Consider the following 14,780-nt stretch of genomic DNA (forward strand, 5'->3'; position numbering starts at 1 on the left):
AGTCCTTATTAGCTGTTACTACAATGGACTTGTAGAAGACTCAACAATTTGAAGATCGGTTGTAGCACCATATTTGCCGTATGGTAGATATTTCATAGTTATTATGGGAAAGAAATGGTATTTAGAGAAGTTGAAAATGATGACCAAAGGAAAATTCTGGCTTCTGCTCTTTCTATTTCCTCTTTATTTATACAAGCACAACTAAGTTAGCTCTGGCTTGTCCACAAATAACAACCAAAACCCTGAGATTAAAACATTAAATTTATGTCCAAAGCTACTAGTTTGTTGTCAGTAAGGTAAGATGGCTGTGAATGTGTGGGTTCAGGTGATGTAATCATCACCCTCATCAAAGGAGTTGACCGTCATTAGATTTAGGCTCGTTCTCGCGTAAGACATCATCATAAATATGATATAGGATTCATTTCAAAAGATCAGACCTATTAAATCCGGACTGGAGCCTGCTAGAAGATATAATTTTTAAGTACATTAAACACTCTTAAACACATGACCCTTCTTCCCCCAGATACCTCTGAGAAAATGTAATTAAAATGTAGTCTGTTTTGTGTTATTTTCTTAAGGAAAAACTCATCAGACCTTTACAACATTAGAATATTGCCTACCACAAGTGTTTGACTTTATTCCACTGGATTCGACAATAAGTGCATAGTACTTATCTCTGCTTATAATGGAGAACCTGAAATGTGTGAAGACATGCTTCAAATGATGAGGAAAATGTAAATGCATCTAGTTTAAAGGGAAATAGACTATCTGCTAATTGCTTCAAGAATTGAGTGATTTGGAAGACCTCAGGAGAGGGTTCATTTCTCTGATTTGCATACACTTCGCTCTTGCTACCTGGCTTACTACAAATGCCTTGATGATGCTGTGTGTGTGGAGTGTTCCTCATCAACACCAGAGATTGAGAAGGATCCGGTGGCTCTGGGGAGCAGAGAGCTTCTTTCTAAAGAGGTTGCCCCTCATTGATATCCAGCCCTTCGGAGAGTAGACTTCAGGTTTGATAAATGATCTGGCTTTCTTACAGTCCATTGTTACTATTATTATTGTTATTTTTGCCAAAAAATTAATTGGCTTAATTTTCATGGTGTCACCCGTAAGCTTATGAGTAAAGGTAGCACTTATAGCTCTCCTACAGATTCTTGCAGAGTCTAATAAAAAGGATTGAAAAAGAAATAATACTATTATGTTTAGTTCCTTCCAGAGCTTTTGACACGTGATAGTGTAAATAACCAAAGACTCTTTACAAAAATGAAATGCAAAATCAAACTCAAAGATGTCTTACTGTCTGCCTTTTATGCAAGCAGAGAATGCAAACTCCCTTGAGTGAGAAGAATAAGGTAGACAAGAAAGGGCGAGAAAGAGGACAGAGGATGTTGGAAATAGTGAGAATACATCCACAGAGATTGTGCACAAAGAAGAGTGCAGAGGAGAAGGGAATAAAGTGAAGATGAAGAAAAAATTAAGAGAAGGAATAAAAGGGGGGCAGAAATAACAATAAAGAAAAGAGAAAAAAAGTAAATAGAAAATGGGATGCACATAAGAATGGGAAAGAAAGAACAAAAAAGAGAGTGATACTATTATATAAAAAGGACTACACAATTTTCCACTAAAACCTAAAACCAACAACACAAACATCCATTCTTACCACAGTGTGTATAGAGAATACAATGAAAATCTGACCCTGCATTCTAATATGTGCTGTTTTGAACTTCACAAGTCAGGGCCTTCCATAGTGAGAACGTTAGCAATGCTTGAGAGAATTAAACTAACTCTTCCCATACCAGATAAAAAATATTTTTAAACAGTGCCCCTAAATAGCAGTCTCTAGGTATCTAGGAGGGTAATCAAAATGTTAGGATTTTTCATTTATCTTGAGTACACAACCATGATTTAAAATCGTATAAAGGGCTTTAAAGCATGTCAAAGATAAAATGCACTTTAAAAATTAGAAGACTTACAAGGTTAACTTTCACTGCACAGAAATCTGTTAAATATGAATGTACAAATGAATAAAATATAAGGTCACAGGCAAATCATCCTGTTTTCATGAACCTTGATCATATAATAGAACTTACATTTATTACTGAAACGTGAATGAAGATGGAATCCAAGATAAGGTATTAATCATAATTAGGAAGACTATGACAGGTCTGTGGTGACAAACACTTAACAAGTAGTAAGAATGCTTATTCATAACAAACCTCTTAACTGATTAAATTCTTCATTAAAAGGGCAACCTCTTAATAAGTTCAACATAAAGTTGGTATAGCATGCTATTTGCATTTCTCTCTTTTTATTTCCATTTTAGGGGTGTATTGTTAACAAATTGAGATAAATCATTTAAAACATATAATTACTTGGGTATAGTCGCATAGTAATTCCCTAAGCAATTGCACGGTTATAAGTTGTCAGTGTGCATATTAATTTATCATACCCACCAGCCTCATCTTCATTGATTTGCTACTAGCTGTTAGAAAAACAGATTAAGAAGCACATGCTGCCCTTCTCTGAAAGTTTCATTGAGGCACAAGTAGGGCAAACACTGCTTTCCAATTAGAATCCTGCTGTTTGCCAGGACTTGACAATGACTAATTACAGCCCTAAATGACTTATTATGTTTGAATGCATGATTATTTATAAATACATTTTAAGAGCTGCATAAAATAATTATTCATGGTTTAAATATGAAAGACTATTTTGTGTGCAAAGGGCAAAGACCTGTTGAACACCTTGAGGTCAAAGGAGAATGGTAATGTGAGAGTTGGCTCAGGCATCCTTCGCCTTACCAAGAAAAAATAAGACGATGTAGTTAATGAAGTTGTAAGAGGATAAATGTTAGTTTTGAATCTCAGCTCTACTGACTATGAAACTTACTGCCTTAGTGTCTTTAGAGGGACTCATTGTTCTTAAAATATATGATTACCATTTTAGAATAATTGTAAGAAAAAAAATAGTCAAAATGTATATGACACTTTCACCAGTGCCAGAGACAGAGCAAACACTGAGTTTTAGTTTTCATTATTATTCTATACCTCAGTGGCAATAATAATCATGAACTATTAGATGGCAGGTCCTTACCTTGTCAAGCTAGGGTACAATTTCTGGACTGATATTAGAATTTTTGAAACATTTTAGGGAATTCATTTTATTGCCAACCATTCATTGGTCAGTTTGTACGAGTCAGGCATTGTGCTAGGCATGGGAAATAAGATGAACACCACTTACAACAATTGCACAGTTAAGTCAAATAGATGAAAATAGAACAGGGTGGGGCTACGAGTTGTTTCATCAGAAACTACTTTTAAACTATAAAATTTTTTAAAGAACATTTAAAACATACAACTGTAGAGATACTATTATGTTAAACACAAAGTTTGCTCACCAAGGCTTAGAAAATCTTAGCTTTTTCTTTAGTTGTCATATACTCAGGTGGCAGACAGATGGAAGGTAACTCCCACTGATTTCCTGCCTTTGTTTAATTCCCTGCCCTTGAACTGAGACATGATCTCTGACTTGCTCTATGAAATAGGACACAGCAAAAGTGATGGAGTATCACCCTGTGGTTTTTTTATGTTATGTAAGACTCCACTCTGGTGGACTGACTGAGTCCCCTTGCTGACTTAACCCAGTGGGCAATCTTCTTGAAGAAGTCCGCATAGCAAGGAATTTTGGTGAGCTTTTGGGATCTGAGTGCAACTTCTAACTGAATTCTGGCAACCTCTGCATTGGAAGCAGATTCTTTCCCAGTTGAGAACAAAGCCCATCTGATATCTTGACTGAAACAAGGGAGCTAGTTATGCTCCTGATACCACAGAAAGTGACTTAATAAATTTGTTTTAAGTCACTACTTTTGTGATAATTTTTTATACAACAATAAAACTCTAATATAATTTCTAATGATATTTCAAACACCTCAAAAAATAATGTGGTTCTTAGTTTGGCAGCACATTGAAAAAAATTAGAATGTAAAAGAATTATTTGGCATATCCTTCTTGCCTTTAAAAAGGAAAAAAGGAAAAGATTTATGTAAGTCTCAGAAATTTTATCAAGGAATCATTCCAAGCAAGATTACCCAAGTGGTCTTAATACATCTTGCTGGTAAATAGGCTATCATGCCATCTAATCTACAGAATTAACGCTCATTTCATTACATTCCAGGATTTTAAAAAATCCTCATGAAATAGTTTTTTTTTATAGTCCACATACTGCATACTCTGATATTATATTGTATAATTTTTCTCCAGGATTAAAAATTCTGATTATTTTAATGTTTTGTTTTCCTTGGCTTTATAATCCATTTTCTTATGGACTTCCTACATTATCTATCTTCTTCTCTTATCCCTTCCCAATTCACTGTCCATCTTTCTCATTTCCACTACTTGTATGAACTACACAATGGATGGCCTTTCCCAATGATGACCATCTCAATTTTTTTAGCTCTTTCTTCTAAAATTTCAGTCTTTAAGTATTATTCAGGGACACCCTGTGCTGAAAGGTGAAATTCTAACTCTCTTGCAGCCCACTGCCACAAAGTACACACACATGTGCTTTTACCTCCCACCAAATTATATGTAACTGTTTCTATTAGATACTTAATACTTATATAACTATATAAATATTATTTGTGGCCAAACACTGTGATTACCTTTCCTATCTCATATATTTTATTCTACCAGAGTTGATGATTGCCTCATTTTTTGTCCATAGTTTGTTCATACCTAGGAATCACTCACCAATTAGTTCACCCAAAACTCTCTAAGGGAAGAAAAATGTTTTAGTATGTGGAATATGTGTGTGTGTGTGTATGAGAGTATGAGAGTTTACCATTGTTTTTCTGTGACACAGCCCTCCTAGACTCACCCTCCTGCCACAGCTGACACATTGGGGATCTCATTTCACCATAATACTGAGGATTCTGCCTTTCATCACCCATTTTTGGATCCCATACTATTTCCTTCTCAGTTTAGGTTCTTGTTTTTATGGAATTGTCATCCCGGAGCTTCATGATAAATGACATATGAGAATGTATTGGGGAGGGGGGGGACACATAGCATATCTGTAGTGCTGTCATTGGCTGGACAGTTTTTCTAGATTTAGAGATCTAAGCAGCAAAATATTTTTCCTCAGAATTTTGGAGACATTGCTCCATTGTCTTTTGGTTTCCAATGTTGCAGTCATAAAATTACAGTACATTGGAAAAACAGAAGACCCTGAGAGATATTGAATGCAGATAAACAAAAACACCTCACAAAGGATCTAGAATTAGAGTGGTATTGTCTTGACCTGGGAATATGTGGATCTGTTTCAATTCCTTCAATAGACTTTTCAATCTGGATTTGATTCTCCAGTTCTAGGACTTTTTTAATGTACTCTTTTGATTTTTTTTTAAAGATTTATTTATTTGAAGGCAGGGGCCTAAGTATTTGGGCCATCTTCTACTGTCCTCCTGGGCACATTAGCAAGAAGCTGGATCAGAAGTGAAGCAGCTGGGACTTGAACAGGTACTCCCATATGAGGTGCTGGTGTCGCCGAGTGGCAGCGTAACCTGCTGGGTCACAACACTGGTCCCAGGTGCTGGTTCTAAGTTTGCAGCATTGCAGAACTTGCCATTTCCACTACATGGAAGTAGAGGTGGGAGTGGAGTAGTTTGGGCAGTATTTAGAAAGGGAGCTATATGGGCCGGCACTGTGGCACAGTGGGTAAAAGCTGCTGCCTGCAGTGCCAGCATCTCATATGGGCGCCAGTTGGAGTCCTGGCTGCTACACTTCTGATCCAGCTCTCTGCTATGGTCTGGGAAAGCAGTAGAGGATGGGCCAAGTCCTTGGGCCCCTGCAGCCCCCTGAGGGGCCCAGAGGAAGCTCCTAGCTCCTGGTTTCAGATTGACCCAGCTCTGCCTGTTGCAACCATTTGGGGAGTGAACCAGCAGATGGAAGACTTCTGTCTCTCTGCCTCTGCCTCTCTGTAACTCTGCTTTTCAAATAAGTAAATAAATCTTTGAAAAGAAAAAAAAAAAAAAGAGAGGTATGGGGCCAGCACTGTAGCACAATGGATTAAGCTACCACTTGTAATGCCTGCATCCCATAATAGAATGCTGGTTCTTGGGAAGCCAAAAGATGATGGCCCAAGTACTTGGGTCCATGCCATTCACATGGGAAAACAGTATGGAGTTCCTGGCTCCTGACTTTAGCCTGGCCTAGAATTTGATGCTGTGGCCCTTTTGGGAATGAACCAGCTGATGGAAGATCTCTCCTTCTCGCTATCTCTCTCTTTCTCTGTCACTCTGCCTTTCAAACACATAAATAATTTTTTTTAAAAAAAAAGAAGGTTTAGGCAGTGCGTGGGAAGGAGGTTTGGATGGTACAGGGAAGAAGGCATGAGCAGCACAGGCTTGGGCTGCCATGAAGGTCAGCCAAGGCTGTCAAACCTCATCTCCTCTCTGCTGGCTACCATCCTGCCTACAGCAGCACCTCATTCCTGCAACAGCTGCTTTTGAATCCTTGAAGTCTAGAGTTTTTCTGATTCCAACTGTTATAAAACATGCTGTCTTCCAACCCTATGGTGGAGGGGTAGTTGTCTGGCTCCTTAGGGCAGGATAAAAGAAAGGGTAAGTATATCATTTTTTTACAATAGAAAAGACTATGTATCACAAAGATGAGCCTCATAGGTAATCTTTTTTTTTTTAAATATGGAACGCTTCACAAATTTGCATGTCATCCTCATGCAGGATCCATGCTAATCTTCTCTGTATCATTCCAATTTTAGTATATGTGCTGCCCATGCAAGCCCAGGTAATCTTAAGTGTTCTGGCCACATTAAAAATTTTACTTAAGGGGCCAGTGCTGTGGCACAGTGGGTTGGGCCACAGCCCACAGTGCTTGCATCCAATATTGGCACCAGTTCAAGTCCTGGCTGTTCAATGTCCAGTCCAGCTCCCTGCTAATGTGCCAGGGAAAGCAGTGGAGGATTACCCGAATCCTTGGCTTCTGTATCCATATGGGTGACCCAGAAGAAGCTCCTGGCTTTGGTCTGGCCCAGCCCAGGTCATTACCACTATTTGGGGGGTGAACCAGCAGATGAAAGATCTCTCTCTCTGTAATTCTGCTTTCATACCAATAAATAAATCTCTTTAAAAAAATTGTTTACTAACAACGTAAATTAAATTTAGAAATATTTTATTTAGTCCAATATGTTTAAAAATTAATCCAATTTATTTAGTCCAATACATTTAAATTACTTAAATATATGACCAAGTCAAAAATATTAATGAAATGCTTAACATTCTCTTTTCATATATTTTAAACTTACAGTACCTACAGAATATTCCACTTGGACTAGAAATATTTCAAATACTGAAATAAATAAGGCACATATAGTTAATGGTAACTGTAATGGACAGCCCAATTCTAACATATGGTAAGTAAAAATTTAAAAAAAAACTAAGCAGAAAACAGGATAATATCTATGCATACCTAGAATACATAAAGATTTCTTTTTACTTATTTATTTAAGATAATTTTACATGTGCATATTTATAGGATAAAATCTAATAATTTTACATATATTCAATGGGTAATGATCAAGTCAGCATCTTCATCTCCTTAAACATTTTTAAAAATTTTTGATTAACACTCAACAATTGTACATGTCTATGGGGTACAGTATGACATTTCAATAAATTTATTCAATGTGCAACAAATCATTTCAGTCAATGTTTCCTTTTCCTTGCCATCACTCCATGTTTCAAATGTTTGGGCTCCTCTCCTCTACCCATTCATAAAACACTTAATAGATTATTGTGAATTATATTCACCCCACTGTGCTGTAGAACACTAGAACTTAATTCTGTTTATCTAGATGTTTATCTAGATGATACACAGAGATTTCTTAGGCAATACATAGCCAGAACCAAGAAAAAAAATAGTATATGTAAATTGGACCTCATCAAAATGCTTAAAACTCTGTTCTTCAAGAGACACAGTTAGGGGTTGTTGTGGCTCAGCGGGTTAACGCCCTGGCCTGAAGCACCTGCATCTCATATGGGTGCCCGGTTCAAGACCCAGCTGCTCCACTTCTGATCCAGCTCTCTGCTATGGCCTCTGAAAGTAGTAGAAGATGGCTCAAGTCCTTGGGCCCCTGTCTCACGTGGGAGACCCAGAAAATGCTCCTGGCTCCTGGCTTCAGATCAGCACAGCTCCGGCAGTTACAGCCAACTGGGGAGTGAACCATCGGATGGAAGACCTCTCTCTCTGCCTCTGCTCTCTCTGTGTAACTCTGACTTTCAAATAAATAAATAAATCTTTAAAAAAAAAAAAGAAAAAGAAAGAGAGACACAGTTAAGAAAATGAAAAGACAAGTCATCCATTGGAAGAAAATATTCATAATACATGCATTGGATAGAAGACTATTTCTAGAATATAGAGAGAACTCAAATTCAACAAGCAGGAAAAAAGTCCAATTAGAGCTTTCTATTGCCATCAGTTCCTGTCATTTTCAGAGTTCCCTGCTGTACTTTTCTTTTCCTGGGTGTCCATTTCTGTAGGTTTAGATTGCAGCTTTCGCTGGTATGTAAGTCACCACTGGTTATCATTACTCTTCTCAATTTAAAGTTTTTTGTTATCACTCTGTCATCTTCTTCCATCCTCATTTCTTTGCTCTTTTTTTTTATTTATTTATTTTATTTTTGACAGGCAGAGTGGACAGTAGAGGGAGACAGAGAGAAAGGTCTTCCTTTACCGTTGGTTCACCCTCCAATGGCCGCCGCGGTAGCCGCGCTGCGGCCGGCGCACCGCGCTGTTCCGATGGCAGGAGCCAGGTGCTTCTCCTGGTCTCCCATGGGGTGCAGGGCCCAAGAACTTGGGCCATCCTCCACTGCACTCCCTGGCCACAGCAGAGAGCTGGCCTGGAAGAAGGGCAACTGGGACAGGATCGGTGCCCCGACCGGGACTAGAACCCGGCGTGCAAGGTGGAGGATTAGCCTACTGAGCCGCGGCGCCGGCCATTTCTTTGCTCTTATGACTTCACATGTTCTTTACTATCATTTTCTCAAGGAATTAAGAAGGAGTAGATAAAAGCACATGTTTACCTTACCATGTTTAACTGGAAGTCCTTTTTTATGTATAGCCTTAACAAAACATTGTCATGTTTTTGTCTATTATGACTTCCTCCAGAACAGATGTTACTTTATTCTTTCTATCTTGAATTTCCATCTCAGAGCAGCTATGCCATAAATATTTGTTGACTGAATAAGTGAATGTCCATTTAATGTATATATAACATTGTCCTCTCCTCAACTGTAAGTTCTATGAGAGCAGAGATCTTGTAGGTATTGTTCATTATAAAGGAGATCTTCAAACATTTCATAGAAAATAAATATTATTAAAAAAGTGCATACATTTCAAAATTTCTTGCACCAAAATAACTTACTTTCTAATTCCATTTTTCCATGAACTTTTTGAAGTATTCTCATAGAATTCCTGTTGTCTAGAACAATCCTTTTCCTGGCAAGTGCTAAAAAAAGGGGGAAAGATGAATGAATGGATGAATTTCAATAGTTTTGCAATCTTTAACACTTATATTCTACATTCTCTTGTCTTTTACTGTTTATTAAATCAGCAGAAATATGTGCATTGTATGTACTATACTTCCAGGGACTTCATTGTATATATTCAGGAAAGTTGCTGTTCAATGTCTATGATTTAATATATGTACACGGTCATATTTAGAAATTATTGGGATACCCTCAGTGACACTGGTCAATGCAATACATTTGTAAACAAGACTCAAATAATCTGAATTAGCTGCTAAAGAATTTAGAATTCAATCATTCAGAGGTCAAAAAAAGAAGAAAGGACAAGTGGATTCATAACGCAGACAAAGATCTGAGTTACTTTCTGGAATTGTTGGGCATTCAAAGTCATATTCTCACTTGAGTCAAGTTGGTGATACATCAGCATCTACCACACTGTAATGGAACACTTATTATGTCAGCTACAATCAAGTTTAATTCATCTAAATGATATTAAGAATTCCACTCCCTCTACCAACTTTCTGCAAGGCTCTACCTTTATTTTTTCTAGTATTTCTTCAGTTGATGAAAAATTATCCAACCATCCAAGTTTCCATTCAATTTCATTCCATTCAATCGCTTTTTAAGAAAAGGATGTATTTTATTTCTTCAAATGACAGAGCATCCCGAGAGGGAGAGACAAAGATCTTTCATCCCTGGTTCACTCCCCAAATGACTCCAAATGGCCAGAGCTGGGCCAGATCAAAGCCAAAAACTTGGAACTCTATCTGGGACTGCAGTGTAGATGGCAGGGGTCATGCTACGTGGGTGCAGAACTCTTAGTACATGGAGCATCTTGCACTGTTCTCCCAGGCCAATTAGCAGGAAGTTGGATTGGAAGTGGAACAACCTAGACAAACATCACTCTGATATGGGATGCCAATATTGGAAGTGGTGGCATAGCTCTCTGGGCCACAATGCCAACCCCTCCCACTCAATCTTTAAAAGAAAAAAAAAGATTTATTTATTTATTTGAAAGAGTAACACAGAGAGAGAAGGAGAGGCAGAGAGAGAGGTCTTCCATCCACTAGTTCACTCCCCAATTGGCTGCAATGGCTGGAGCTGTGCTGATCCAAGCCAGGAGCCAGGAGCTTCTTCCAGGTCTCTCATGCAGGTTCAGGGGCCCAAGGACTTGGGCCACCTTCCACTGCTTTCCCAGGCACATTAGCAGGGAGATGGATTGAAGTGGAGCAGCTGAGACTCAAACCGGCACCCATATGGGATGCCAGCACTGCAGGTGGTTTAAGTATTGTCACTTAATGAAGTTAAAGATTTCCCAAATCTTTTTTTTCTGAGTATAATTGAAATGATGGATATAATAGGACTAATCAGAGTGGTATCTTTTCAGCAACAAAGATCTTCAGAATCTTGTTATGTTTGTAGAGATTTATTCATTTGAAAGGCAGAGAGGCAGTCAGAAAGATACCTCCTATTGGCTGTTTCACTCCTCAAATGTCCTCAACAGCCCAGGGTGGGTAGGCCAAACCAGGAAAACAGGAACTCAATCCAAGTCTCCCACATGGATGGCTAGGATCCAATCCCTTGAGATATTACCTGTTGCCTCCTTGGGTGTACATTAGCTGGAAGCTATTAGCATCACAAATAGCTTCTTAACCACGGGGCTTTCTTAACCTCTGACCCAAAAGCCCACCCTAGATTTTTGCTACCTTAACATACTGCTAGCATAATTAGAATATATTAAGGTCTGGGCCGGCGCCGTGGCTCAACAGGCTAATCCTCCGCCTTGCGGCGCCGGCACACCGGGTTCTAGTCCCGGTAGGGGCACCGATCCTGTCCCGGTTGCCCCTCTTCCAGGCCAGCTCTCTGCTGTGGCCAGGGAGTGCAGTGGAGGATGGCCCAAGTGTTTGGGCTCTGCACCCCGTGGGAGACCAGGATAAGCACCTGGCTCCTGCCATCGGAACAGCGCAGTGCGCCAGCCGCAGCGCGCTACCGCGGCGGCCATTGGCAGCGCGCTACCGCGGCGGCCATTGGCAGCGCGCTACCGCGGCGGCCATTGGAGGGTGAATCAACGGCAAAAGGAAGACCTTTCTCTCTGTCTCTCTCTCACTGTCCACTCTGCCTGTCAAAAATAAAAAAATAAAAAAATAAAAAAGAATATATTAAGGTCTGGAACATCAATAAGGTAAATCAGCAGGTAGGGTCAGAGCAAATGAGGGTTCAAGTAGTTAAGTTAAGGAAAAAAATGGACAGGTATGTTAGAAGTGAGGACGATATTTTAAAGATTCTGAAAACCACTTTTCTTATTGGCTTTGGAAAAGTTGCTCTTCCTATGGGCTTAATTCTTCAATTCCAGATTGAAATTCTATCTGAATTTGACTATGAGGACAGGAATTGAGATGCTGTATGTATAAAAGATAGAATTTTACCAATTACATTTGGATGTTGTGGGCATTTTGGTAATGAACCAGGAATTGAAAGACCTCTCTCTGTCTTTTTTCTTTCTTCCTTTCAAATAAAATTTTTATTTTTTTTAAATTAAAAAAATGTCTTATAACTTATTTTAAAACAAAGGCAACATGGGGCTGGCATTGCAGTACAGCAAGTTAAGCTACTGCCTGTGATGCTGGCATCCCATAATGGAGTGCAGGTTTAAGTCATAGCTGCTCCACTTCCAATCCGGTTCCCTGCTAATGTACCTAAGAAAGCAGCAGCAGATTGCCCAGCAAATAAAAGATTTCTCTCGCTCTCGCTCTCTAGCTGTTACCCTGCCTTAATAAATAGCTATATCCTTTTTAAAAAGAAAGGCAATGTATAATTCCACAGTAATGTGTAACACATGCTTTTGCCTATGTTACAAGATGATCCAGGTTTGGCAATAGATGTGTCTTCAATGAATTAACAAATCTCGTCACTGTAAGTTAAACTTCACTGGCAGTTTCTAGAAAACAAGAAAGCATGTATCTAGAAATCTTTCCTGTAGTCTAGTGATCCACACTGTACTTCAGGAAAACTGACCACAGGGCTGCTTTCTTGGTTCTTTTTTTCTTTATATAATTAGTTAATTCTCCTTTTTCTTCTTTCAAACAGGTAGTTTTAGGTTTTACAACTTTGCTCTGTGGCTTCAAGGATTTGTGGTAGAAAGGATGAGCGAGTTTGGTTTTGGTTGAAGGGAAAGAACCTTGAGTTTATAAATGTCTCAGGTATTTCCAATAAATTGGAGGTCACCACAAAAGATGTAAGGATAATAAATCTAGCCTCTAAGTATACATTCCCTTTGCCCAGTGGGGAGCCTCCTGGGATCACTTGTCTGCTGTTCATTATCTTGTCTGCATTATTCAACAGCTCTGTTCTTGCTCTGTGGGCGTCAGAGAGCGTTTAACAGCTGCAGCAGCCGCCAATTTTTACGTAAGTTCTCTTTCTCCATGTAGCAGGAAAAAAAATGAAGAAAGAAAACTTGTTATTGATGTGCAAGTACTACCTGAGTAATTGAAACTATGTCAAAATTTAGCCTTTTTAAATTTATTTTGCATTAACTGTATCAGCAGTATTACACTGTGATATTTGGCAGGGGCCCAAAAGAGAAAGCTTAACTTTAAACATGAAGAATGTAAAGGTTTTTAAGAAATACCTAATGTAAGGAAAAGAGTGCAGATTGGTGCCTCCTCACACGGAGCACCAAAACGTAAGGAAAAGAGGCACAGAACAGAGAGGAGGCAGGGTACGAATTTACAACCAGATTGAATTTATTCAGAGAAAATAAATCTGCAGAGAGAGATGGGTGACCAACCACCAGTATGCACAGACTGAACAGGTGGCAGAGGGCCCAGACTCCAGCAGGCTGGGCCTTTTATAACCTTTCGAGGACTAAGGGTGCAGTGGGAGTAGGGGGCAGCAGGCAGAGGTGAATTCCTCCACACAGGTCTTTCAAGTGGCCACAGAGCTTCTGAGCCTGGAGAAGAATGCTGGGGGGCGGGGGGTGTAAAAAGACAATAGAGTATGAGACTGAATTGAGATTTAGGGACAAGGGATAAAATCCAATATTATCTATCTTTTGGGCAATGAGCAAGAATGGCTGAGGCTTATGTCTGTTCCATCATCTAAAACCATCTAAAAGACACAATGCAAAGACATTTAATTTCTCAGAGATGTTAATTTTAAGCTCCCTTTTAGGAAAAATTTCTTTATAAGCATGGCAAACCAAGAAAGTTTTTGGTTTTATTTTTAAATTGCTTGATTGATTTGAGAGGCCGAACCACACATACACCCACCCACCCACACACACACACAAACAGAGATCTTCTATTTGTTAGTTCACTCCCCAAATGCCCACAATGGCTGAGTTGTGCCAGGTTGAAGACAGGAGCCAGGAACTTCATCCAGGCTTTCCACATGGGTGGCAGGAACTCAAGTACTTAGCCATCATCTGCTGCCTCCTAGGCTTGTTAGCAGGAACCTGGATAGGAAGCAGGGTCAGGACTTGATTCCAGGGAGCCCAGTATGGGATGTCAGCATCCCAGGTGGTGATTTAGCCTACTATGCCACAATGCCTGCCACCCAAGAAAATTTTAAAAATCACCCCCAAAATATACTACAGGATTGAAAAAAGAATTCACTTTGAGGAAAGAGAAGAGCAAGTTTATTAGTTTAGCCAGGCGAAAATCTTTGCATTTGATTTGTCTCAGGACATACTTGGCTGTTCCATTGGGTAAGTTGTTTCCAAAAATGTTAGCATCATTCATGATCATGATCTACCTTAATAGCTAACTAACCCTAAAGCTATAATGGTAAAATAAAGTATGGTATTGTTTGAGAATCAACCAGATGATAAAGTAAAATTGGTTTTCCCAGGACCAAAGCAGGGAATCTACTTGAAAATAAAACTACCTGATGACAAGAATTTCTGAAAAAAAAAAAAGGGAAAAAAAAGGAAAGAATGGACAGAGCAAACATTAAACCAAACAGAAGCTAATGGAAGCACCTTAGGGACTTATCAAATATTATGACACCTAAGTCATGTGGATTTCAGAGGACTAATGAAAATTCTCTACTAAAAGCAATGGAGTTCCTCAATAATCAATACTGATGCTCATATCTTAAGTTAAAGAATACAAAAGAGCTAAGATGAATGGAAAGCCTATTTTAAAATAGTATTTAAAAACAGATCAGGACCAGATCTCACTTGGTTTATCCTCCACCTGCAGTGCCAGCATCCTATATGGGCGCAGGGTTCTAGTCC

At 39.0% G+C, this 14,780-nt stretch overlaps 1 non-coding gene across 1 annotated transcript; it reads right to left on the reverse strand.

The window, feature by feature from the left end:
* Positions 1-6,697: 6,697 nt before the first annotated feature.
* On the reverse strand, positions 6,698-6,804 carry LOC133772078 (U6 spliceosomal RNA). Its single transcript, XR_009867706.1, has one exon. It is a non-coding gene; the product is annotated as a U6 spliceosomal RNA (small nuclear RNA).
* Positions 6,805-14,780: the final 7,976 nt, after the last annotated feature.

Source organism: Lepus europaeus, chromosome 12, assembly GCF_033115175.1.
Source record: "Lepus europaeus isolate LE1 chromosome 12, mLepTim1.pri, whole genome shotgun sequence".
Taxonomy (NCBI): Eukaryota; Metazoa; Chordata; class Mammalia; order Lagomorpha; family Leporidae; genus Lepus; species Lepus europaeus.